Raw genomic sequence first — 26,613 nt, forward strand, 5'->3', positions numbered from 1 at the left:
ACGTTACATCTCAAAGAACTACAAAAGTAAGAACAAACTAAACTCAAAGTTAATAGAAGGAAGAAAATCACAAATATTAGAGCAGAAAGTAATGAAGCAGAGAATAAAAACAATTTTAAAAATTATCAAAACTAAATTGGTTTTTTGAAAAGATCAATAAAAGCAACAAACCCTTAGCTAGACTAAGAAAAAAAGAAACCAGACTCCAATAATAAAAATCAGAAATGAAAGAAGACATTGCAACTGATGACACAGAAATACAAATGATCACAAGAGATTTCTAGAAACAACTATATAATAATAAAATTTGACAACCTTGAAGCAATGGATAAATTCCTAGAAATTTACCACGCCTGACTCGTGAAGAAATAAAAATTCTTTGCAGACCAGTAACTAGTAAGGAGACGTAATCTGTAATCAAACAGGTCCCAACAAAGAAAAGCTTAGGACCAATGGCTTCACTGAAGAATTCTTTCAACCATTTAAAGAACTAACAAAAATCCTTCTCAAACTCTTGCAAAAAATTTAGAACAAACCTCCAAATTCATTTCAGAAGTCCAGCATTACCCTGATACCAAAATCAGGCAGATACTTTAAGAAACGGAAACTACAAACCAATATCCCTGATGAATGTCGATGCAAAAATCTTCGGCAAAACACTAGCATGCTTAATTCAACAACACATTAGGAGTTACACAAATTACTTTTAGAATGCAAGAAGATGGTTCAATATATGAAAATCAAATTAAGACATCACATTAACAAAATAATGGACAAAAACCACATAGGCCAGGGGCAGTGGCTCGTGCCTGTAATCCCAGTACTTTGGGAGCCCAAGGTGGGCGGATCATTTGAGGTCAGGAGTTCAAGACCAGCTTGGCCAACATGGTGAAACCCTATCTCTACTAAAAATAACAAAAATTAGCCAGGTGTTGTGGCACACGCCAGTAATAGCTACTCCAGTGGCTGAGGCACAAGAATTGCTTGAACCCAGAAGGCAGAGGTTGCAGTAAGCCGAAATCACTCCACTGCACTCCAGCCTGGGTGACAGAGGGGGAGACCTTGTCTCAAAAAAACAAAACAAAACAAAAAAACAAAAAATACACGTAGTCATCTGAATTGATGCCAAGGAAGGCATTTGACAAAATGTAATACCTTTTCATGATGAAACTACTAAACAAACTAGAAATAGTAGGAAATTACCTCAATATGGTAAAGGCCATATATGAAAAGCTTACAGCTATTATTTTTCTCAGTAACAAGTGAAAAACTGTAAGCTTTTCCTCTAAGGTTGGTAACAAGGGAAGGATGCCCTCTCTCACCACTTCTATTCAACGTAGTGTTGGAATTCCAGATTAATTAGGCAAGAAAAAGAAATAAAAGAGATCTAAATCAGAAAGGAAGAAGTAAAATTAACTCTGTTCACAAATGACATAATCTTATATATAGAAAACTCCAGAGATGTAATACACAAAACCCAAAAACTGTTAAAACTAGTAAATGAATTCGTAAAGTTTCAGTATACAAAATTGACACACAAAAATTAGTTGCATTTCTGTACATATTAGCAAAATACCTGAAAAGGAAATTATTAAGAAAACAAATATAATTTACAATGGTATCAAAAAGAATAGCATACTTATAGTTACCCCAGGAGGCAAAAAATGTGTACACTGAGAATTCTAAAACATTGCTGAAAAAAATTAAACAAGACACAAAGAGAAAGACATCCCGTGATCATGGGTTGAAAGACTTAATAATGTTAAAATATTTGTACTATAATCTACAGATTCCTTGAAATCTCTATTAAAATTCCAAAGGCTTTTTTTCAGAAATAAAAAAGGACTATCTTGAAATTCATATGGTATCTCAAAAGACCATGACTAGCCAAAAAATCTCAACTTCCTATTTCAAGAACAAAAACAAAGCTGTAGATATCACACTTGCTGATTTCAAAACATATTACAAATACACAGTAGTCAAAACCGTATGATACTGACATAAAAATAGACCTATAGACCCATGTAACAGAACAAAGAGCCCAGAGAAATCTTTATGTGTATGGGCAAATGATTTTCAACAAAGATGTCAAAACTACACAATGGGAAATAGTCTCTTCAACAAAAGATGCTGGGAAAGCTGGATATCCACATGCAAAAGAATGAAGTTGGACCCACTCTTACACCATATACAAAAAGTAATTAAAAATGGATTAAATATCTAAATGTAAGACCTTAAACTACAAAACTCCTGGTAGAAAACATAGAAGGAAATGTTCATGACATTGGATTTGGCTGTGTTTTACTGGACATGACAACAAAGGCACAGACAACAAAAGTAAACATAGATGAATGGGACTACATCCAACTTTGAAACTTTGGTGCAGCAAATGAAATAATCAACAGAATGAAAAGCTTGGGAAACCAAATACAGAAAGTATTTGCAAACTATATGTTGGTAAAGGGGTTAATACCCAGAATATATCAAGAATTTCTATAACTCAATACCCAAGAAAATAATAATAATCTAATTTTAAAATGGTCAAAGGACTTGAATAGACATTTTTCCAAGGATGAAATACAACAGCCTACAAACATATAAAAAGGTGCTCAACATCACTAATTATCAGGGAAATGCAAATCAAAACAACAATGAGATATTACCTCATACCTATTGGGATGGTAATCAACAAAAACACAGAAAAATAACAAGTGTTCTTGAAGATGAGGAGAAATTGGAGCCCTCATGCACTTTGGTGAGAATGTAAAATGTATTTTTACATTTTACATTCTCACCAATATGGAATACAGCCAATATGGAAAATAGTATGGCGGTTCCTCAACAAATTACAGCTACCATATTACACCACAATCCCACTTCTGGTTGTGTATCCAAAAGAATTGAAATCAGATATTGAAGAGATATTTGGACTCCAAGTTCATTGCAGTATTTTTCACAATAGCCAAGATATGGAAGCAACCTAAATGTCTATCAACAGATGAATGGTTAAAGAAAGTATAGTATATCCATACAGTGGAGTGTTATTCAGTCTTTATAAAAAAAAGAAGGAGGTTGGGTGTGGTGGCTCACACTTCTAATTCCAGCACTTTGGGAGGCCTAGGCAGGAGGATCACTTAAACCCGGGAGTTTGAGCCAGCCTGAGCAACAAAGTGACACCCCATCTCTACAAAAAAACAAACAGGCAATTCTGTCATATATGACAACATGAATAAACCTTGAGGACATTATGCTAAGTGAAAAGCCAGTTACAAAAAGACAAATATGGAATGATTCCAATTATATGTGGTATCTATAGTAGTCAAAATCTTAGAACTATATAGTAGAATAGTGTTTGTCAGGGGCTGTGTGGAAGGGGAAAAGGAGAGTTCAATGGGTTTAGAGTTTTGTTGTACAACAAGATGCCTATAATTAATAGTACTGTACACTTAAAAATACTCAAGATTGTAAATTTTATGCTATAACAAGATACTTGAGAGGGGAGGGTACCAAAAAAATTTTTTTAAAGGGTAAATTTTATTGTGTGTTTTTTACCACAATAAAAAAGCTAGCTAGAAAATCTTAAAATATGTGGGAATTAAAAGCAATAAATATCTAAATATATGGAACAAGGAATAAATATAAAGAGAAATTAATAATTTTTGAACCATAAGCTAATGAAAAATTTCACATATCAAAATTGTGAAGTAATGTTAAAGCACTAGACATTTATAGCCTCAAATGTATACATTGGATAAAGGGAAAGGCTGAAAATCAATGACCTAAGCATTCCTCTTAAGAAGGTAGATAAACAATAACAATTTAACAATAAGAAACAGATAAGGAAATAAAAAGATTAAAATAAGAAATTAAGTCGAATATAAACACACAATAGAGAAGTCATCGAAGTCCACACTCAGTAACTGAAAATACCTAAACTTCATCAATCTCTGGCAATACTGATTGAGATATAAAGAGAGAAGGTAAAAATAATCAGCACAAGAAATATTAAAGACATCAAGTAATTCCTTCTGCCAACTACTGTCTGCCAATAAACTTGAAAACTTAGGTGAAATGGAAAAATTTCTAAAATACTGCAATATCAAAAAATATGGCAAATTTGAATAGTCCTATATTTATTAAAGAAATTAAATCTATTACTAAATATCTTCACACACTTCCAAGAGTAGATGACTTCACTTACACATTTTACCAAGCATTTAAGGGGCAAATTGCTGGTTTTATAGACATTTTTCCAGAAAACAGAAGGGGGACTCAATGAGGTCCCTATATAATCTAGACTCTGTTAAGTATAACCAACATTTCTGTTGGAAATGTTTTGGAAAAGATGACTGCATGTCCTTTCAATGTTATTCTACAGTATTGTTGAACAGGGCCACTCAAGGAATATTTAATTCTCTAGGAGATGCACTTTCATTTCACTTACTATTTACTGATTATAGCCTACACTCTGTGAAGTTACTTATGAATATATAGATTTTGTCAAGTAAGGATGTAAATAGTTTCTGTCAAGTAGAAAAGATAACCCCAAAAGTTATAATTTTATCACCCTGTAGGGCATTAATTCATCAATCTTATTCTAGAGTTATTTCATTACATATATATCTTCTCTCACATTGTCTTGGACCAGCTTTACTCAGTGGGTGAGATCAGTCTTTACTGATGTTGAATATATGTTCAATCTATATTTGCATTAGAGTCATGTTTCTAAGTGTAAAAATATACTTGGAAATAATAAAACCTGATCATGCCAGGAAGAAGTAGGAACATTATAAATCAGCCTCATTCATGAACATAGATTTAAAAATCTTAAACAAAAAATTATCAATAGTATCTGGTGATACATAACATGAATAATACATCAAATGCAAATTAGGTTATTCTAGGGATGCAAGGTTAACTTAACACATGAAAATTAGTCAATTACCTTACCATATTAACAGAATAATACAGACAACCACACATAATCGTGTGCAATACATAACAACAAACATTATGCGTCGGTGGAAAATGATGGTAAAGCTTTTCATCTGAGTTTAGAGACAAGATAAAGATGATGGAAATGACCGCTTGTATTCAACCAGTGGAATGGGCAAGAAAAATAAATAAATGTATAAATTAGGGAAAGGAAGAAATAAAACTATCATTATTTGCAGTTATGACTCTATGAATAGTGCAAAACAAATCTACAGAGATGTTCTTAGAATTAATACTGAGATCGATAAGGTTTCTGGATACAAGGTTAATTTCCAAATTAATTTTATCTGCATACAGCAAGAAATAGAAGGTGAATGAGGCTGCCTTCCACTTTCATGTCAAGTGACTTTGGGCGTATCTTCTAACTTCTATTGTCTTGGTTCACTCATCTATAAAATATGGATAATAATACTATATTCTACTGATTTTATTTTTTCCATATTTTAACATCATTGATTAATTGTATTCCGTATTTTAACATATATGCCATATTTTTTCCTAGTCAACCATAAAAAACATTTTCCTCCCCAAAATGGCTGTCTTCTCTAATAGTTTCCCAAAGGCAAAGAGGATTAAAGTCATTTTAGAAATATGATTCCCCACTGTTTAAAAAGTAATTCCCCAGGATTAGGTCCAAAGGTAGTTCAAATTTAGTTTAAGATAGGAACTAGTATTCGCTTATATTTTTGCACATTCTTTAACTGTGGCCTAATATATAAATGAAGAATTTTCTACCTTCATTGTAGCTGAATAGAGTTATTCAGTTAGACAGAGTATGGAGTCCAGTTACCTACTTTTTATTTTGTTTATAATTTAAACCGTGGTCCACAAACATGGAAATACAATGTATTATATCATATGCTATTTTACTCTTTTTTTTATTCAATTTTATGTCCGTCATTTGGTCATTTAACTGAAGATCTAATGAGAGAATATAAAATCCTTTTGGAATCTAGCATTTTTTGTAACATCCTTTTAAGCCTCTCCTGAATGGTTTCCTAAAAGAACGAGGGATGGTAATTGAGTCTTTCCTGAGAGCTTTTTAAACACAGCTTGCACTTAACTGGAGACTTTCCTTATTCAGGTCATATATTTATGTATATTTTGAATTTTTGGTTAAGACTTTTGACCCAAGCCTGATTATAAGCTATGGGTCAGTTCTATTGTGTATAATGGGGCTTTCAGCTTGGAACAAATATTTTTCTAAAGACAGAGAACATTTTTAAATGGATTTAGGATCAGCAATTCACATTTCCTCTTTGAACTTAATGTATGTCCTGCCAATCCTTTTTCTTTCTAGTCTGGCTTCTCTTTATCATCAGTGGTAATCATAAACTTCTGAAAAAAAAAAAAAGACATTTTATAACAAAACGTAGACTTGGTGTTTCAAACTTATCTTAATTGACTACTTCAGGTTTAATTACGAGTTGTTTAACCTGCCTTAAACACACGTAACTGTTACTAAACATGAAGGGTAATGAATGCTTATCCAGAGAAAACCTAGGTCAATCAGTTTAGTCCCATTGATGTTAGTTGAGTGGCCTCCTATGTGCAAAGCTTCCTGCCTTCCTCATTTTTTTCCTAGTAAAATCATATTTTCACATGTGAAACAAATGTTAGATAGTGCTTTAAATATCATATTTCCTGATTTTCAATTAGATTTACTTGGGCCTTGTTTGGCATATTTTTACAGTTTTTCTACAAGACTACATTATAAAGTTGATGAGAGATTATTTTTCTCTTATTGACTGCTAACAGTACAGTATATACAATGTCACCAAATCCAACATTTAGTAGGCACTCAATAAATATTTGTTAAGTTAGCCTTTAAACTTGTTAAAGGATCAATTCTTTATCTAAGAATCATCTTCTAAAGTAGTCTATTCATTGCCACATTTATAAAGTAGTTACGGAATCATGAGGCAATATATAATAGGAAATAAGACAATGATGTACCTAGAAAGACATCATGGACTTTTGTGTGGTATTCATAGAAGCAACATCATCTCTTTTTACTTTGTGTGTATATGTAACTACGTACCCTAACTAAACATTATGGTGATTATTTAAGAATAAAGTGAACATACTAGAGATAACTCATTGGTGAATGTGGAATCATAAAGTCAAAATCATTCTGAATTGCTTAGTAAGGATTTTAAATAAAATAATATTGGATATTTAAGAACTTTACCTGGTAATAATTTAAATGAAAACAATATTCAATTCATTACAAAAATATATTTTAAGAATTAAGGCACAAATACAGATAAGATATGAGTTTTGCCTTGGCAATGTATTATTTGTTAAGATATCTTACATTTTGTTGTATTTCATCTAATATTGATGTGAACATTGACTAGATAGTTGATAATATTAAGGAATTATTATTTTTAAGTGTGACAATGGTATTCTAGGTATATTCAAAAAGAAATAGAGTTCCCTAGCTTTACTTACTGAAATATATATGGATGAAACGCTATGAAATCTGGAATTTGCTTCAGTGCAATCACAGTGAGGGTAAGAAGAAGTGGGTAAAAGTATAGATGAGAAAGAATAGCTTTGAACTGATCATTATTAAAGCCAGGTGTCAGGACTACTACAGAGAGCTGAGTTCTCATTTGACGATATCTTAAAGAATAAAATCAGATAACCCATGAATTAATGAACCTCCTCTTAAAATTATAAAGAAAAACAGACCTGATGAAGATAAATTAATTACCTTAGTTTTCTAAATTCTCTAAATTATTGGCTAGTTTTACAGGAAAATATTGAACATTTTTTCTGATCTTCTTATTATGAAAACCCATATAATAACAACACTATGTTTTGATATGAAAATCCAATTTAAAACCCACTTAGAAACCACTTTGGAGGGGCCAACATGGCCAGTTGGAAGCAGCTGCAGTCCATGGCACTATCAGAGAGGAATGAAAGCTTTCAGTGAATTTAGCACCTTCAACTGAAATATCCAGGTTCTTGCATTGGGACTGACTAAGCAAACAACTCAACCTACGGAGAATGAAGAAAAGCAGGGTGGGACAACAGCCCACCCAGGAGCAGCATGGAACCAAAGGAACCGCCACCCCTAGCCAAGGGAAGCGGTGAGTGATTGTGTGGCCCTGCCCAGGAAACCACACTTCTCCCATGGATCTTTGCAACCCATAGATCAGGAGATCTCCTTGTGAGCCCACACTACCAGAGACTTGCGTCTGATACACAGAACTGTGTGAAGTCTTGGCAGAGCAGCCACTCAGGCACATACAGAGAACCAGGAGTTATACATATTCTGGTCCCGGGATCTCCAGCAAGGCAAGAGATCCATCCATACATATCCCTAGGAAGAGGGTGAATCCAGGGAGCCAAGCAGCATCATTCTGAGGGCCCCACTTCCACAGCACCTCACAAGTTAAGACTCACTGGCTTGGAATTCCAGCCAGTCAATGGCAACAGGCTGAAGTCTGCCTGAGATGGGACCGAGTTCCTGTGGGGAGGGGCAGCTACCATCTCTGCAGTTTGGTCCACTCAGCCATTCCAGCCTTCTGGCTTTCGAGAATACAAATGGTCCAGATAAGGAAGGGTGCCCCCCAATGAAGCACACCTGCTCTACCAAAAAGCAGCCAGGCTGCTTCTTTAAGCAGGTCCCTGATCCTGTTCCTACTGACTGGGTGAGACCTCCCAAAAGGGATCTCCAGCCACCTCCTACAGGCGTGTTTGGAACAGCAACAGGTGAGTACCCCCCAGGACAGAGCTTTCAGAGGAAGGAGGAGGCTGACACCTTTACTGTTTCTCAGCCTTCACTGGTGATGCCTCCAGGCACAAGAAAAACGAGGCAAGTAGGGTCTGGAGTGGAACCCCAGCAAACCACAGCAGCTCTGTGGAAGAGTAGCCTGACTGTTAAAAGAAAAACAAACAGAAAAAAACAACATCAACAAAAAAGACCCAATGAAGCACCATTCTAACATCAGCAACCTCAAAGATCAAAGGAAAATAAGCCCACAAAGATGAGAAAGAATCAATGCAAAAACACTGAAAACTAAAAATGCCAGAGGACCTCTTCTCCAAATGACTGCAACACCACTCCAGCAAGGGCACAGAACTGGGCTGAGGCTGAGATAGCTGAATTAATAGAAGTAGGCTTCAGAAGGTGGGTAATAATAAACTTAACTGAGCTAAAAGAGCATGAAATATTCTTTCATTTCTAAGAATAATGAAAAAACAATACAGGAGCTGATAGCCAGAATAGCCATTCTGGAGAGGAACATAACCAACCTGATGGAGCTGAAAAACAACATGAGAACTACACAGTGCAATCACAAGTATCAATAGCAGAATAGACTGAGTGGAGGAAAGAATCTCAGAGTTTGAAGACAATCTTTCTGAAATAACACAGGCAGATAAGAATAGAGAAAAAAGAATAAAAAGGAATGAACAAAACCTCCAAGAATTATGGAATTATGTTAAGAGACCAAACTAACTACTGATCGGGGTACCCATAAAAGACAGGGAGAATGGAACCAAGTTGGAAAATATACTTCACAATATCCTCCAGAAGAACTTCCCCAACCTAGGAAGACAGGCCAACATTCAAATTCAGGAAATGCAGAGAACAACAGTAAGATACTCCATGAGAAGATCAATCCCAAGACACATAATCATCAGATTCTCCAAGTTCAAAATGAAAGAAAAAATGTCAAGGGCAGCCAGAGAGAAAGGCCAGGTCACCTACAAAGGGAAGCCCATCAAACTAACAGCAGACCTCTCAGTGGAAACCCCACAAGCCAGAAGAGATTGGGGCAAATGTTCAACATTCTTGCAGGAAAGAATTTCCAACCCAGAATTTTATATCCAGCCAAACTAAGCTTCATAAGCAAAGGAGAAATAAGATTCTTTTCAGACAAACACATGCTAAGGGAATTTGTCACTACCAGGTTTGCCTTGCAAAAGCTCCTGAAGGATGTATTAAATACAGAAAGAAAAAACTCTTACCAGCCGCTACAAAAACACACTGAAGTACACAGACGAGTGACGCTATGAAGCAACCACATAAACAAGCCTGCAAAATAACCAGCTAGCATCATGATGACAGGATCAAATTCATACATAACAATACTAACCTTAAATGTAAATGGGCTAAATACCCTAATTTAAAGACACAGAATGGCAAGTTGGACAAACAGCCAAGACCCATCAATGTGCTGTCTTCAAGAGATCCATCTCACCTACAAAAACACAAATAGGCTCAAAATAAAGGAATGGAGGAAAATTTACCAAGTAAATGGAAAACCAAAAAACTCAGGGGTTGCAATCCTAGTTTCTAACAAAACAGACTTTAAACCAACAAAGATCAAAAAACACAAAGAAGGGCATTACATAATGGTAAAGGGTTTGATTCAATGAGAAAATCTAACTGTGCTAAACATATATGCACCCAACAAAGGGGCATCCAGATTCATAAAGCAATTTATTAGAGACTTTAAAAGAGACAGATTCCCACACAATAATAGTGGGAGACTTTAACACCCCACTGACAATATTACACAGATCATTGAGACAGAAAATGAACAATGATATCCAGGACCTGAACTCAGCTGTGGACTAAGTGGACTTGATAGATATCTACAAAACTCTTCACCTAAAAACAACAGAATGTACATCTTATTGTATTGTACAACACTTACTCTAAAGTGGATCACATAATCGGAAGTAAAACACCCCTCAGCAAATTCAAAAGAACTGAAGTCATAACAAACAGTCTCTCCAACCACAGCACAATCAAATTAGAACTTGGGATTAAGAAATTTACTCAAAACCACACACAACTACATGGATATTGCACAACCTGCTCCTGAATGACTCTTGGATAAGTAATGAAATTAGGCTGGACATGATGGCTCACACCTGTAATCCTAGCACTTTGGGAGGTCAAGGCAGGCAGATGACCTGAAGTTAGGAGTTCAAGACCAGCCTGGCCAACATGATGAAACTCTATTTCTACTAAAAATACAAAAATTAGCCAGGCGTGGTGGCACATGCCTATAATCCCAGCTACTCGGGAGGCTGAAGCAGGAGAATTGCTTGAATCCAGGAGGCAGAGGTGGCAGTGAGTCGAGATCACGCCACTGCACTCCAGCCTGGGTGACAGAGCGAACCTCCATCTCAAATAATAATAATAACAATAACAACAAGAATAATAATGAATTTAAGGCAGAAATGAAGAAGTTCTTTGAAACTAATGAGAACAAAGAGACAATGTATCAGAATCTCTGGGATGCAGCTAAAACAGTGTTAAGAGGGAAATTTATATATATATATATTTGTTTTATTATACTTTAAGTTCTAGGGTACATATGCACAATGTGCAGGTTTGTTACATATGTATGCATGTGCCATGTTGGTGTGCTGCACCCATTAACACGTCATTTACATTAGGTATATCTGCTAATTCTATCCCTCCCCCGGACCCCCACCCCACAACAGGCCCCAGTGTGTGATGTTCCCCTTCCTGTGTCCAAGTGTTCTCATTGTTCAATTCCCACCTATGAGTGAGAACATGCAGTGTTTGGTTTTTTGTTCTTGTGATAGCTTGCTGAGAATGATGGTTTCCACCTTCATCCATGTCCCTACAAAGGATATGAACTCATCATTTTTTATGGCTGCATAGTATTCCATGGTGTATGTGTGCCACATTTTCTTAATCCAGTCTATCATTGTTGGACATTTGAGTTGGTTCCAAGTCTTTGCTATTGTGAATAGTGCTGCAATAAACATACATGTGCATGTATCTTTATGGCAGCATGATTTATATTCCTTTGGGTATATACCCAGTAATGGGATGGCTGGGTCAAATGGTATTTCTAGTTCTAGATCCCTGAGGAATCGCCACACTGTCTTCCACAATGGTTGAACTAGTTTACAGTCCCACCAACAGTGTGAAAGTGTTCCTATTTCTCCACATCCTCTCCAGCCCCTGTTGTTCCCTGACTTTTTAATGGTCACCATTCTAAGTGGTGTGAGATGATATCTCATTGTGGTTTTGATTTGCATTTCTCTGATGGCCAGTGATGATGAGCATTTTTTCAGTGTCTGATGGCTGCATAAATGTCTTCTTTTGAGAAGTGTCTGTTCATATCCTTCGCCCTCTTTTTGATGGAGTTGTTTGTTTTTTTCTTATAAATTTGTTTGAGTTATTTGTAGATTCTGGATGTTAGCCCTTTGTCAGATGAGTAGATTGCAAAAATTTTCTCCCATTCTGTAGGTTGCCTGTTCACTCTGATGGTAATTTCTTTCACTGTGCAGAAGCTCTTTAGTTTAATTAGATGCCTTTGTCAATTTTGGCTTTTGTTGCCATTGCTTTTGGTGTTTTAGACATAAAGTCCTTGCCCATGCCTATGTCCTGAATGGTATTGCCTAGGTTTTCTTCTAGAGTTTTTATGGTTTTAGGTCTAACATTTAAGTCTTTAATCTATCTTGAATTAATTTTTGTATAAGGTGTAAGGAAGGGATCCAGTTTCAGCTTTCTACATATGGCTAGCCAGTTTTCCCAGCACCATTTATTCAATAGGGAATCCTTTCCCCATTTCTTGTTTTTGTCAGATTTGTCAAAGATCAGACGGTTGTAGATATGTGGCATTATTTCTGAGGGCTCTGTTCTGTTCCCTTGGTCTATATCTCTGTTTTGGTACCAGTAGCATGCTGTTTTGGTACCAGTAGCATGCTGTTTTGGTTACTGTAGCCTTGTAGTATAGTTTGAAGTCAGGTAGCGTGATGCCTTCAGCTTTGTTCTTTTGGCTTAGGATTGACTTGGCAATGCGGGCTCTTTTTTGGTTCCATATGAACTTTCAAGTAGTTTTTTCCAATTCTGTGAAGAAAGTCATTGGTAGCTTGATGGGGATGGCATTGAATCTATAAATTACCCTGGGCAGTATGGCCATTTTCACGATATTGATTCTTCCTATCCATGAGCATGGAATGTTCTTCCATTTGTTTGTATCCTCTTTTATTTCATTGAGCAGTGGTTTGTAGTTCTCCTTGAAGAGGTCCCTCACATCCCTTATAAGTTGGACTCCTAGGTATTTTATTCTCTTTGAAGCAATTGTGAATGGGAGTTCACTCATGATTTGGCTCTCTGTTTGTCTGTTATTGGTGTACAAGAATGCTTGTGATTTTTGCACATTGATTTTGTATCCTGAGACTTTGCTGAAGCTGCTTATCAGCTTAAGGAGATTTTGGGCTGAGACGGTGGGCTTTTCTAGATATACAATCATGTCATCTGCAAACAGGGACAATTTGACTTCCTCTTTTCCGAATTGAATGCCCTTTATTTCATTCTCCTACCTAATTGCCCTGGCCAGAACTTCCAACACTATGTTGAATAGGAGTGGTGACAGAGGGCATCCCTGTCTTGTGCCAGTTTTCAAAGGGAATGCTTCCCGTTTTTGTCCATTCAGTATGATATTAGCTGTGGGTTTGTCATAGATAGCTCTTATTATTTTGAGATACGTCCCATCAATACCTAATTTATTGAGAGTTTTTAGCATGAAAGGTTGTTGAATTTTGTCAAAGGCCTTTTCTGCATCTATTGAGATAATCATGTGGTTTTTGTCGTTGGTTCTGCTTATATGCTGGATTATGTTTATTGATTTGCGTGTGTTGAACCAGCCTTGCATCCCAGGGATGAAGCCCGCTTGATCATGGTGGATAAGCTTTTTGATGTGCTGCTGGATTCGGTTTGCCAGTATTTTATTGAGGATTTTTGTATCAATGTTCATCAGGGATATTGGTCTAAAATTCTCTTTTTTTATTGTGTCTCTGCCAGGCTTTGGTATCAGGATGATGCTGACCTAATAAAATGAGTTAGGGAGGATTCCCTCTTTTTCTGTTGATTGGAATAGTTTCAGAAGGAATGGTACTAGCTCCTCCTTTTACCTCTGGTAGAATTCAGCTGTGAATCCGTCTTGTCCTGGACTTTTTTTGGTTGGTAAGCTATTAATTATTGCCTCAATTTCAGAGCCTGTTATTGGTCTATTCAGAGATTCAACTTCTTCCTGGTTTAGTCTTGGGAGGGTGTATGTGTCGAGGAATTTATCCATTTCTTCTAGAATTTCTAGTTTATTTGAGTAAAGGTGTTTATAGTATTCTCTGATTGTAGTTTGTATTTCTGTGGGATGGATGGTGATATCACCTTTATCATTTTTTATTGCTTCTATTTGATTCTTCTCTCTTTTCTTCTTTATTAGTCTTGCTAGCAGTCTATCAATTTTGTTGATATTTTCAAAAAAAAAAAAACCACCTCCTGGATTCCTTGATTTTTTTGAAGGGTTTTTTGTTTCTCTATTTCCTTCAATTCTGCTCTGATTTTAGTTATTTCTTGCCTTCTGCTAGCTTTTCAATGTGTTTCTCTTGCTTCTCTAGTTCTTTTAATTGTGATGTTAGGGTGTGAATTTTAGATCTTTCCTGCTTTCTCTTGTGGGCATTTAGTGCTATAAATTTCCCTCTACACGCTGCTTTGAATGTGTCCCAGAGATTCTGGTATGTTGTGTCTTTGTTCTCCTTGGTTTCAAAGAACATCTTTATTTCTGCCTTCATTTCGTTATGTACCCAGTAGTCATTCAGGAGCAGGTTGTTCAGTTTCCATGAAGCTGAGTGGTTTTGAGTGAGTGTCTTAATCCTGAGTTCTAGTTTGATTGCACTGTGGTCTGAGAGACAGTTTGTTATAATTTCTGTTCTTTTACATTTGCTGAGGAGAGCTTTACTTCCAACTATGTGGTCAATTTTGGAATAGGTGTGGTGTGGTGCTGAAAAAAATGTATATTCTGTTGATTTGGGGTGGAGAGTTCTGTAGATGTCTATTAGGTCCGCTTGGTGCAGAGCTGAATTCAATTCCTGGATATCCTTGTTAACTTTCTGTCTCATTGATTTGTCTAATGTTGACAGTGGGGTGTTAACATCTCCCATTATTATTGTGTGGGAGTTTAAATCTCTTTGTAGGTCTCTAAGGACTTGCTTTATGAATCTGGGTGCTCCTGTATTGCATATATATTTAGTATAGTTAGCTCTTCTTGTTGAATGCATCCCTTTACCATTCTGTGCTGGCCTTCTTTGTCTCTTTTGATCTTTGTTGGTTTAAAGTCTGTTTTATCAGAGACTGGGATTGCAACCCCTGCCTTTTTTTGTTTTCATTTGCTTGGTAGATCTTCCTCCATCCCTTTATTTGAGCCTATGTGTGTCTCTGCACGTGAGATGGGTTTCCTGAATACAGCACCCTGATGGGTCTTGACTCTTTATCTAATTTGCCAGTCAGTGTCTTCTAATTGGAGCATTTAGCCCATTTACATTTAAGATTAATATTGTTATGTGTGAATTTGATCCTGTCATTATGATGTTAGCTGGTTATTTTGCTCGTTAGTTGATGCAATTTCTTCCTAGCCTTGATGGTCTTTACAATTTGGCGTGTTTTTGCAGTGGCTGGTACCAGTTGTTCCTTGCCATGTGTAGTGCTTCCTTCAGGAGATCTTTTAGGGCAGGCCTGGTGGTGACAAAATCTCTCAGCATTTGCTTCTCTGTAAAGGATTTTATTTCTCCTTCACTTATGAAGTTTAGTTTGGCTGGATATGAAATTCTGGGTTGAAAATTCTTTCTTTAAGAATGTTGAATATTGGCCCCCACTCTCTTCTGGCTTGTAGAGTTTCTGCCGAGAGATCAGCTGTTAGTCTGATGGGCTTCCCCTTGTGGGTAACTCGACCTTTCTCCCTGGCTGCCCTTAACATTTTTTCCTTCATTTCAACTTTGGTGAATCTTACAATTATATGTTTTGGGGTTGCTCTTCTTGAGGAGTATCTTTGTGGCCTTCTCTCTATTTCCTGAAGTTGAATGTTGACCTGCCTTGCTAGGTTGGGGAAGTTCTCCTGGGTAATATCCTGCAGAGTGTTTTCCAACTGGGTTCCATTCTCCCCGTCACTTTCAGGTACACCAATCAGACGTAGATTTCGTGTTTTCACATAGTCCCATATTTCTTGGAGGCTTTGTTCATTTCTTTTTATTCTTTTTTCTCTAAACTTCTCTTCCTGCTTCATTTCATTCATTTGATATTCAATCACTGATACCATTTCTTCCAGTTGATCGAATCGGCTACTGAAGCTTGTGCATTCATCACATCGTTCTTGTGCCATGGTTTTCAGCTCCATCGGGTCCTTTAAGGACTTCCCTTCATTGGTTATTCTGTTAGCCATTGGTCTAATCTTTTTTCAAGGTTTTTAACTTCCTTGTGATGGGATCAAACTTCCTCCTTTAGCTCGGAGTAGTTTGATCTTCTGAAGCCTTCTTCTCCCCACGCTTCAAAGTCATTCTCCATCCTTCTTTGTTCTGTTGCTGGTGAGGAACTGCTTTCCTTTGGAGGAGGAGAGGTGCTCTGATTTTTAGAGTTTCCAGTTTTTCTCCTCTGGTTTTTCCCCATCTTTGTGGTTTTATCTACCTTTGGTCTTTTATGATGGTGACGTACAGATGGGGTTTTGGTGTGGATGTCCTTTCTGTTTGTTAATTTTCCTTTTAACAGTCAGGACCCTCAGCTGCAGGTCTGTTGGAGTTTGCTGGAGGTCCACTCCAGACCCTGTTTGCCTGGGTATCAGCAGTGGATGCTGCAGAACAGCGAATGTTGCTGAACAGCAAATGTTGCTGTCTTATCGTTCCTCTGGAGGTTTCGTCTCAGAGGAGTACCCGGCCGTGTGAGGTGTCAGTCTGCCCCTACTGGGGGTGCCTCCCAGATAGGCTACTCAGGGGTCAGGGACCCACTTGAGGAGGCAGTCTGTCCGTTCTCAGATCTCAAACTCTGTGCTGGGAGAACCACTACTCTCTTCAAAGCTGTCAGACAAGGACATTTAAGTCTGCAGAGGTTTCTGCTGCCTTTTGTTTGGCTATGCCCTTCCCCCAAAGGTAGAGTCTACAGAGGCAGGCAGGCCTCTTTGAGCTGCGGTGGGCTCCACCCAGTTCAAGCTTCCCGGCCAATTTGTTTACCTACTCAAGCCTCAGCAATGGCGGGTTCCCCTCCCCCAGCCTCGCTGCCGCCTTGCAGTTTGATCTCAGACTGCTGTGCTAGCAATGAGCCAGGCTCTGTGGGCATGGGACCCTCCGAGCCAGGCTCAGGATATAATCTCCTGATGTGCCATTTGCTAAGACCATTGGAAAAGAGCAGTACTAGGGTGGGAGTGACCCGATTTTCCAGGTGCCTTCTGTCACAGCTTTGCTTGGCTATGAAAGGGAATTCCCTGACCCCTTGTGCTTCCCAGGTGAGGCAATGCCTCACCCTGCTTCGGCTCAGGCTCGGTGCACTGCACCCACTGTCCTGCACCCACTTTCTGACACTCCCCAGTGAGATGAACCCGGTACCTCAGTTAGAAATGCAGAAATCACCCGTCTTCTGCGTCGCTCACACTGGGAGCTGTAGACTTGAGCTGTTCCTATCAGAATTTTATATTATTACACTAAATGCCTACATCAAATAGCTAGAAACATCTCAGGTTAACAACCTAACATCACAAAAAAAAGAGAATCAAGTGCAAACAAACCCCAAAGCTAGCAGAAGACAAGAAATAACTAAAATCAGAGCTTAACTGAAGGAGATAGAGACACAAAACCCTTCAAAAAAATCAACGAATCTAGAAGATTTTTTTTAATTAATAAAATATTTAGATCACTAGCTAGACTAATAAAGAAGAAAAGAAAGAAGAATGAAACAAACAAAATCAGAAATGATAAGGGGGATATCACCACTCACCCCACAGAAATACAAACAACCATCAGAGAATAATATAAATACCTCTATGAACATAAACTAGAAAATCTAAAAAAATAGATAAATTCCCGAACATACACCCTTCCAAAACTGAACCAGAAAAAAAATTGATTCTCTGAATAGACCAATAATGAGTTTTGAAATTAAGGCAGTAATAAGTAGCCTACCAACCCAAAAAATCCCATGTCCATATGAATTCACAGCTGAATTCTACCAGAGGTACGAAGAAGAGCTGATACCATTTCTGCTGAAACTATTCCAAAAAATTGAAAAGGAGGGTCTCCTTTCTAACTCATTCTGTGAGGTCAGCATCATCCTTATACCAAAACCTGGGAGAGATACAACAACAACAAAAACCTCAGGCCAATATCCTTGATGAACATCAATGCAAAAATCCTGAATTAAATACTGGCAACCCAAACCCAGCAGCACATCAAAAGTTTATCCACCATGATCGAGTTGGCTTCATCCCGGGATGCAAGTTTGATTCAACACGTACAAATCAGTAAATGTGATTTATCACATAAACAGAACTAAAGACAAAACCACATGATTATCTCAATAGTACAAAAAGGGCCTTCAATAAAATTCAACATCTCTTCATGTTAAAAACTCAATAAACTAGGTATTGAAGGAATATACCTCAAAATAATAATAAGAGTCATACATGATAAACCCACAACCAATATCATATTGAATGGGCAAATCTGGAAACATTCCCTTTGAAAACCAGCATAACACAATGATGCCCCGTCTCACCACTCCTGTTCAACATAGTATTGAAACTTCTGGCCAGGGAAATCAGGTAAGAGAAAGAATTAAAGGGTGTTCAAATAGGAAGAGAAGAAGTCAAATTATCTTTGTTTGCAGATGACATAATCCTATATCTAGAAAACCCCATCATCTCAGCCCAAAAGCTTCTTTTTTTTTTTTTTTTTGCCTGTATAATCAGGTCTTTATTCAAAAGAAGCTGTCCGAAATGATTTGACCTTTATGGAATAATCAAATTTAAGAGTTTATGCAGCAGGCTTCTTTTCCTCTGTAGTAGGTTTCTTTTCTGCAGGCTTCTTTTCAGGGGCTGGTTTCTTGGTAGCTGCTTCCTTTTTTCTCACCAGAGGCTTCTTCTGCTTCTTAACACCAACAGCAGCCTTCTTTCCTTTCTTCCCTACCACAGGCTTCTTGCCTGCAACCGCCACCTTCTCTGATTTGGCTTCTAGTGCTGCTGCTGCAGCAGCTGCCTTATCCATCCGGAGCTTGTGATTCCTGGCCTGGCGAAGAATGGTGTTGCAGCGCATGGTCTTTGCATATGGGTTTAGCTTCAACATGATTCTCAAGTTTTTCAGTAGGTTCTTCTTTAGGACTGTGCGATGAATCTTCTTGCGTGGTGCTCGAAGGGCTCTTTGGACCTCTGGGCTTTTCAAGATTCTGCTAAGATCTGTATTAATCGTCTTGTGAATGGGAAGATTGTAGTTACTCTTGAGAGAAGCGGCTTTATGCCAAGTGCCATACAATTCATCTAACTTCCGGAAAGCACTTTCAGTCCAAATGCAGAAACGTCCCACATGCCCACCAGGAGCAAGCTTCAAAATGTTCAGCTTGCTTACATTAAGCAGAGTAATTCCAGGGATGTTTCTGAAGGCCTTGATCATACCATTATCCTCATTATAGATGATGCACGGGCCTCTGCGCTGGATACGGCGACGGTTTCTCATTTTGCCTTTGCCAGCTCTCATTCGCTGAGAGGCATAGACCTTTTTGATATCATTCCAGGCTTTAAGTTTCTTAAGGAGCAAAACAGCTTCCTTGGTCTTCTTGTAGCCTTCAACTTTATCTTCGACTACCAAAGGAAGTTCAGGAACTTCCTCAATACGATGACCTTTAGACATGACCAGTGCTGATAGGGCTGAGGCAGCCAGGGCAGAACAGATGGCATATCGTTTTCGGGTTGTGTTCACTCTATGATGCCAACGGCACCAGGTTTTGGTTGGTGCAAACATTCGGCCTCCACGACACATGTTTCCAAAAGCACCCTGGCCAGAGCAGTGAGTCCCACCACCTCGAACTCTGGGAATTCAAGCCACAGCTCTGCCAGTACCCCAAGACTCAGCACTGGTCTGATGACCTGCTAATTCACTGACAGCGTAGGGCTGTCTGTTGTTTTTGCACAAGTTGGTGTGAACAAAATTCACAATATCTGGTCGAATAGGAGCCTTGAATACAGCAGGCAAAGTGACATTTTTGCCAGATGACTCCCCCTTTTCGGACTACATCGATATCAGTGGGCGAGCACACGCCATGGCGGAGAGATGACACAGCCATGCTACTTTCAGCCCGGATGCTGCCACAGGAAAAAAAAAGCCAAAAGCTTCTTAAGCTGATAAGCAACTTCAGCAAAGTCTTAGGATATAAAATCAGTGTGCAAAAATTGCTGACATTCCTATACACCAACAACAGGCAAGCAGAGAGTTAAATCATGAATCAATTCCCATTCACAATTGCTACAAAAAGAATAAAATACCTTGAAATACAGCTAGCAAGGGAAGTGAAGAATCTCTTCAAGAAAAACTAGAAACTACTGCTCAAAGGAATCAGAGAGGACACAAATGGATAAAGATTCAATGCTCATGGATAGGAAGAATCAATATCATGAACTGGTCATACTACCCAAAGTAATTTATAGATTCAATGCTATTCCCATTAAACTACCATTGACATTCTTCACAGAATTAGAAGAAACTATTTAAAAATTCATATGGAACCAAAAAAGAGGCCAAAGAGCCAAGACAATCATAAGCAAAAAGAACAAAGCTGGAGGCATTGTGCTATACAACTTCCAACTATACTACAAGACCACAATAACCAAAACAGCATGGGACTGGTACAAGAACAGACACATAGACCAATGGAATCGAACAGAGAACTCAGAAATAAGACTACACACCTACAACTATCTGATCTTTGGCAAAAACAAGCAATGGGGAAAGCATTCTCTATTTAATAAATGATGCTGGGAGAACTGGCTAGCCATATGCAGAAAATTGAAACTGGACCCCTTCCTTATACCATGTACAAAAACTAACTCAAGATGGATTAATGACTTAAATGCAAAACCCAAAACTATAAAAACCCTTGAAGAAAACCTAGGCAGTATCATTCAGGACATAGGCATGGGCAAAGTTTTTTTTTTTTTTTTTTTTTTTGAGATGGAGTCTCGCTCTGTCACCCAGGCTGGAGTGCAGTGGCACGATCTCGGCTCACTGCAAGCTCCGCCTCCCGGGTTCACGCCATTCTCCTGCCTCAGCCTCTCCGAGTAGCTGGGACTACAGGTGCCCGCCACCACGCCCAGCTAATTTTTTTGTATTTTTAGTAGAGACGGGGTTTCACCGTGGTCTCGATCTCCTGACCTCGTGATCCGCCCACCTCAGCCTCCCAAAGTGCTGGGATTACAAGCATGAGCCACTGCACCTGGCCAAGCAAAGATTTTATGACAAAGGTGCCAAAAGCAAAAATTGACAAATGGGATCTAATTAAACCAAAGAGCATAGCAGAAAAATAAAATAAAATAAAAAATAAAAAAACTATGAACAAAGTAAACAGACAACCTACAGAATGGGAGAAAATTTTTGCAATCTATTCATCTGACAAAGGCCGAATATACAGAGTCTACAAGGAACTTAAATTTACAGGAAGTAAATAACCCCATTAAAAAATGGGCAAAGGACATGAACAGACACTTATCAAAAAAAGGCATACATGCAGCCAACAAACATGTAAAAAAGCTCAACATCATTGATCATTAGAGAAATGCAAATCAAAACCACAATGAAATAACATGCCATTCAGAATGGTTATTATTAAAAAGTCAAAAAACAAGAGATACTGGCAAGGTTGTGGAGAAAAAGGAATGCTTTTACACTGTTGGTGAGAATGTAAATTAGTTCAACCATTGTTGAATATGGTGTGGCAATTCTCAAAGACCTAGAGGCAGAAATACCATTTGATCCAGCAATCCCATTACTGAGTTTATACGCAAAGGAATATAAATTATTATAAAGATACATGCACACATAGGTTCATTGCAGCACAATTCACAATAGCAAAGACATGAAATCAGCCTGAATGCCCATCAGTGAAAGACTGGATAAAGAAAATCTGGCATATATACACCGTGGAATACTGTGCAGCCATAAAAAAAGAACAAAATCTTTTCCTTTGCAGGGACATGGATGGTGTTGGAAGCCACTATCCTCAGCAAACTAACATAGGAACAGAAAAACCAAACACTGCATGTTCTTCTTTGTAAGTGGGAGCTGAATGATGAGAACACATGGACACGTGGTAGGGAACAACACACACATGGGCCTATTGGGGGCATGGGGTAGGGGTAGGGAAAGCATTAGGAAGAATACCTAATGGATGCAGCACTTAATACCTAGGTGATGGGATGATCTGTGCAGCAAACCACCATGGCACACATTTACCTATGTTACAAACCTGCACATCCTGCACATTTACCCCTGAACTTAAAATAAAAGTTGAAGTAAAGAAAAAAAGAAATGACTTTGAAAAACTAGAAGAAAATGTACTTTATTTTGCTATCATAATATACAAGTTTATCTTCAAGCTATATTTTTGTGTATGTATCTATTTTAAACCAAACTTAATTAGAAATTCAAGGGTATTAGAATTAATTGATGCAAGTTGATCTTTAAGGTATCTAGATCATTTTTACCTTTTTTAAAAAATGTTTCTTTTTGACCTGAAATTGGCAGAATCTTATGTAAGTATCCTTCCCTCTTCCATTTTTAAATACAAATTTAGAGGACTTTGAAAAATTAAAAATGGACATCCGTGGCCTGTTTGGTGCCCATTAGATCCCTATAGTATTTAGATCTGTGTTTGGTTTTCTGTTCCTATGTTAGTTTGCTGGATAATGGCTTCCAACTCCATCCATGTCCCTGCAAAGGACAAGATCTTGTTCTTCTTTATGGCCGCATAGTATTCCATGAGGTATATGTACCACATTTTCTTTATCCGGTCTATCACTGATGGGCATTTAGGTTGATTCCATGTCTTTGCTATTGTGAATAGTGCTGCAGTGAACCTATGGGTGTATGTATCTTTATAATAGAATAATTTATATTCCTTCAGGTATATACTCGGTAATGGGACTGCTGGGTCAAACAATATTTCTGCCTCTAGGTCTTTGAGGAATCACCACACTGTCTTCCACAATGGTTGACCTAATTTACACTCCCACCCACAGTGTAATATGCAATAACAAATTTAACCTAGAATGAATATAAGTTTAATTTCTTACAGGTATGCTCAGTGCTTTAAGTTTCATCATGTATGTTACTTTGGCCAGTTTTGGACAAGGTTATTAATTTATGTATTAACTAATTTATGTAATTGGAATCATTTATTAATTGTGCTAGCCTATTACTTTCTAATGATGGCCTGACATTGCATGATCAACCTTTTTCCTACTGGAGTATTTTAATTGATGCTTTTTTACTTTGTCTTTTCTTCCTATAATGGCTATATGATATTTTTCCCTTTTCTTTGAGCAATTCATAGCCTAACTGTATGCCTTTTGTAGTATAATACTTTTGCTCCTTTGCATGATTGCAAGATACCAAGTATTCATATCATTGCTCTGTGACTTCTGTTATTTTACATGGTCATTGGCCACATTACATCACCAATATCAATCTGTTAGCCATTCTCAGATATTGGTCTTTTTCATTAATGGATAAACTGCTCACTTTTTTATGCTTTAGTTTCACTAAATTTAAATTGCACTTAACTTATTCAATTTCAGGTTTTTTTTTAGCTTCCTGATTCCCCATTTCTTATTCTGCTCGCTAATCTTTTTCCTTCTTATTTGACATCCTCACACAAGCTGTGTATGGATAACTGCTCATTTGAAGTGAACTGTATGAGGGTAACATCCTTTCTTTAACAAAGGAAGAGGACTGAAATGAAACTTCACCCCCCATCTGGAAATCTTTGACTCCCCTTCTACAAGATAGTGTATATTTGAATCAGTTATATTTTCTTTATCTCCTTTATTGCTTTGTAGTGTAATTGTACGTGCATGCATATACAATTACAAACTTACTTAGTGTGACTCCTTACTTCCTAATTTAACAATAACATTAACAATAATTATCGTCACTAATAGTACTGAGCATCTACTTTGAGATAGACACTCTTTTGAGGGCTCCATATGTTTTATATAATGTAATTCTAAATTACCAATTATTGAATAATACTAAGTACTGTCCTTGTCACCATTTTGCACCTGGTAAGTTGCAGAGTGGGAATTCAAACATAGGCATCTGACCCCAAGGCCTGAGCAATTTTAACTGCAATAATATATGGCCTTTTAAAAAGTACAATTAAGACAATGTGTTCATGATGCCAAAACAACCAGTTGAAAAATGTGAAACTAATCCAAGCCAGATTGTTCTTTATTGAGATAAAAAGGAATAAAACTGATCAAATTATATTACTTTCCATTTAATTCATTTTGTAGTGCAGATGCAATGTGAAAATTGGTTGTCATAAATATTTTTTCTTTCTTTTAGCATCATTGGCTCATTTTTTCTTTTAACTTTCAAATTTATCCTTTTGCCTAATTTTTTCATTAATTTCTTCTGAAAACCCACATACACTCACACACCAAAAATATGATAATTGGAAATGATATTGGATTGTTTATATGAACATGTGAATTATTTTTATAAATTATTTTCTGGTATTTTAAAATTTAGGAATAGAATACAAAAACTTTATGTTTATGAAGAGTCTTATCAATTTCCATCCTAGGAGCTGATTCGAAGTAATGTAAGGAGTTTTTGTAGCTGACTTGGCATCTGGAGCACAGGATTTTGGTACTCCCATCGTGTGCTGTTGTCCTATCTATGGTCACAACTACAGTGGTGCCAAACAGTTTTGGACACACTGACAGTGCTCTACCAAAAGCTCTGGGCGTACATTTCTCCATTCTTCTGCCTCAAGGCTTTCTCTGAAGCCAAAGGCGCTCCCTCAGCTCTTGTGTCAGGGAAGATTGGAAGGGTGAGGGACTTGCCACCACCTGCAGGAACCCTCAATAATGGAGACAAGACAGGATATTGAGAATAAAGGCACCAACCTGACATCCTTCGGATGAACAATTTTAGGGCACATTCTACAGAGTTCCTCAGAAAATCCCCAGTAGAATTGATCCTTGGCTGCCCAGATCATTAAACAACTCAATAGCATTATTGACTTTTCCTTCCCTGTCTCATTCTTCTCACTCTGCTTTCTGGGATTCATCTTTCAGAAAAATTACCAACATCCAAGTTCAAATGTTAGACTCTCTTTTGGGACAACCCAAACAAAGATAGGAATTTAAAATTAAATCTTCCAATAACTTATAGCACCCAGTGTTCTTCTAAATCCTGCATTTTAATTTCAAATTTTCAATGGTACTCTAAAAATCTTTTTAGCCCTATGTACATGTTATGTAGTAGCGTGATTTATCTGTTTCAGGGAGATGATAGATTTATGTATACCTGAAATGTACATTTAAATGCTTCAAATCTATATTTGAATGTAAAAACTCTTGAACTTTGAGATCATTTAAACAGCATTTGTTACTGTATGTTTACCTTCTCTAACTATGCATAGTTCACTTATTAAAACCCAGTGATAAAGGAAGGGACATATTTCCTTAACTTGACTTTTCATTCTACAGGCTGTTATTTTTTCCAGGAATCCTGTTTTATGGGACTATATTAGGAAAGTGTTTATTTGACATCTGTCATTATAGGTCTCATTTACTGTTTTCTTTATTTTATCTTACTCTTCAAGGTCAAAAACCAATGTATTCAAGAAAACCTCCCACCAGTTACCAGTGGACTAGCAGCATCTGAGCCACGTTTCTCTCATTCAGTGGAGAAAGCATGTTACATGCAGCTGCTTAAGCCTTTTCTTTTCTCCAAGGTGCTAATTTAGTTAGTATTTAGTGAGTAAGAAAATTGCTTTTGAAAACAGAAAATAAATTAACAGGTTTATTTATTTTTCTTTATGTTTATTCTTCCCAAAACCTGAATCTATAAATGTCTGGTATTAAATGATGTTTAATGATTAGCATTGACTGTCTGGTGATATGTATTTATTTAGAAATTCAAAAACATCAAGGTTGTAGAGAGAAAAAGTAAAACCTGTGGATTTGAAGTGTGTCAGAAATGTATTCTAAAGCTTTATGCAAATAACCAAGGCTCCTTTCTATAGTCAGGTCTCAGACGCATATGTGTATGTATGCAGGGTAGGTTGTCTGCTTCCTAAAGTACTTTTGCTAACACCATAATTTTAAATTAAGTTTTTCAGAAAGCTGTTCCTGCTGTACATTTTGGCATCTAAGATTAGGTCAGTGGCCATAAATCTCATTTATGTACTTAATGCAAAGGAGATATTGCTGTCTTGGGAATCATGTGAGCCAGATTCCTTACTTTGCCCCTCTTACAAGATATTGACATATAAAACAAAATACTTCCATTTTGTTTTGCATCTTTCTTCATTTAAAACTTTAAATAAAGAATGTTTATGCAGGGTTCTTTTTCATTCATAAAAATGGAAATCACCCTTAGTGTCTGCATGAGTAGGCTTGTATTCTTGTTCACGTATTCGCATGATAGATTGGCCCATAAAATCTTTACATTTGGCTTGTGCAGCTGAGTTCATGGCTGAATACGGAATGATAAAGGAGCTTTAGCATTTTGTAGAAAGCAAAGAAATCATGCCTTCTAGATGGCCCTTAAGCTAGCTTTTAACTGCCTGGA

General features: G+C 37.3%; 1 protein-coding gene and 1 pseudogene across 1 annotated transcript in view; one reads left to right on the forward strand and one right to left on the reverse strand.

Annotated features, from left to right (window-relative positions):
- The window catches only part of DPH6 (diphthamine biosynthesis 6), a 227,167-nt gene extending 201,457 nt beyond the window's left edge, over positions 1-25,710 (forward strand). The window contains exon 10 of the mRNA XM_058427422.1: positions 25,643-25,710. The gene's annotated coding sequence lies outside the window, so the exon portion shown is untranslated. The remainder of the gene's footprint in view (positions 1-25,642) is intronic.
- On the reverse strand, positions 18,742-20,115 carry LOC116481616 (large ribosomal subunit protein uL4-like; annotated as a pseudogene).
- Positions 25,711-26,613: the final 903 nt, after the last annotated feature.

Source organism: Hylobates moloch, unplaced genomic scaffold, assembly GCF_009828535.3.
Source record: "Hylobates moloch isolate HMO894 unplaced genomic scaffold, HMol_V3 SCAFFOLD_14, whole genome shotgun sequence".
NCBI lineage: Eukaryota > Metazoa > Chordata > Mammalia > Primates > Hylobatidae > Hylobates > Hylobates moloch.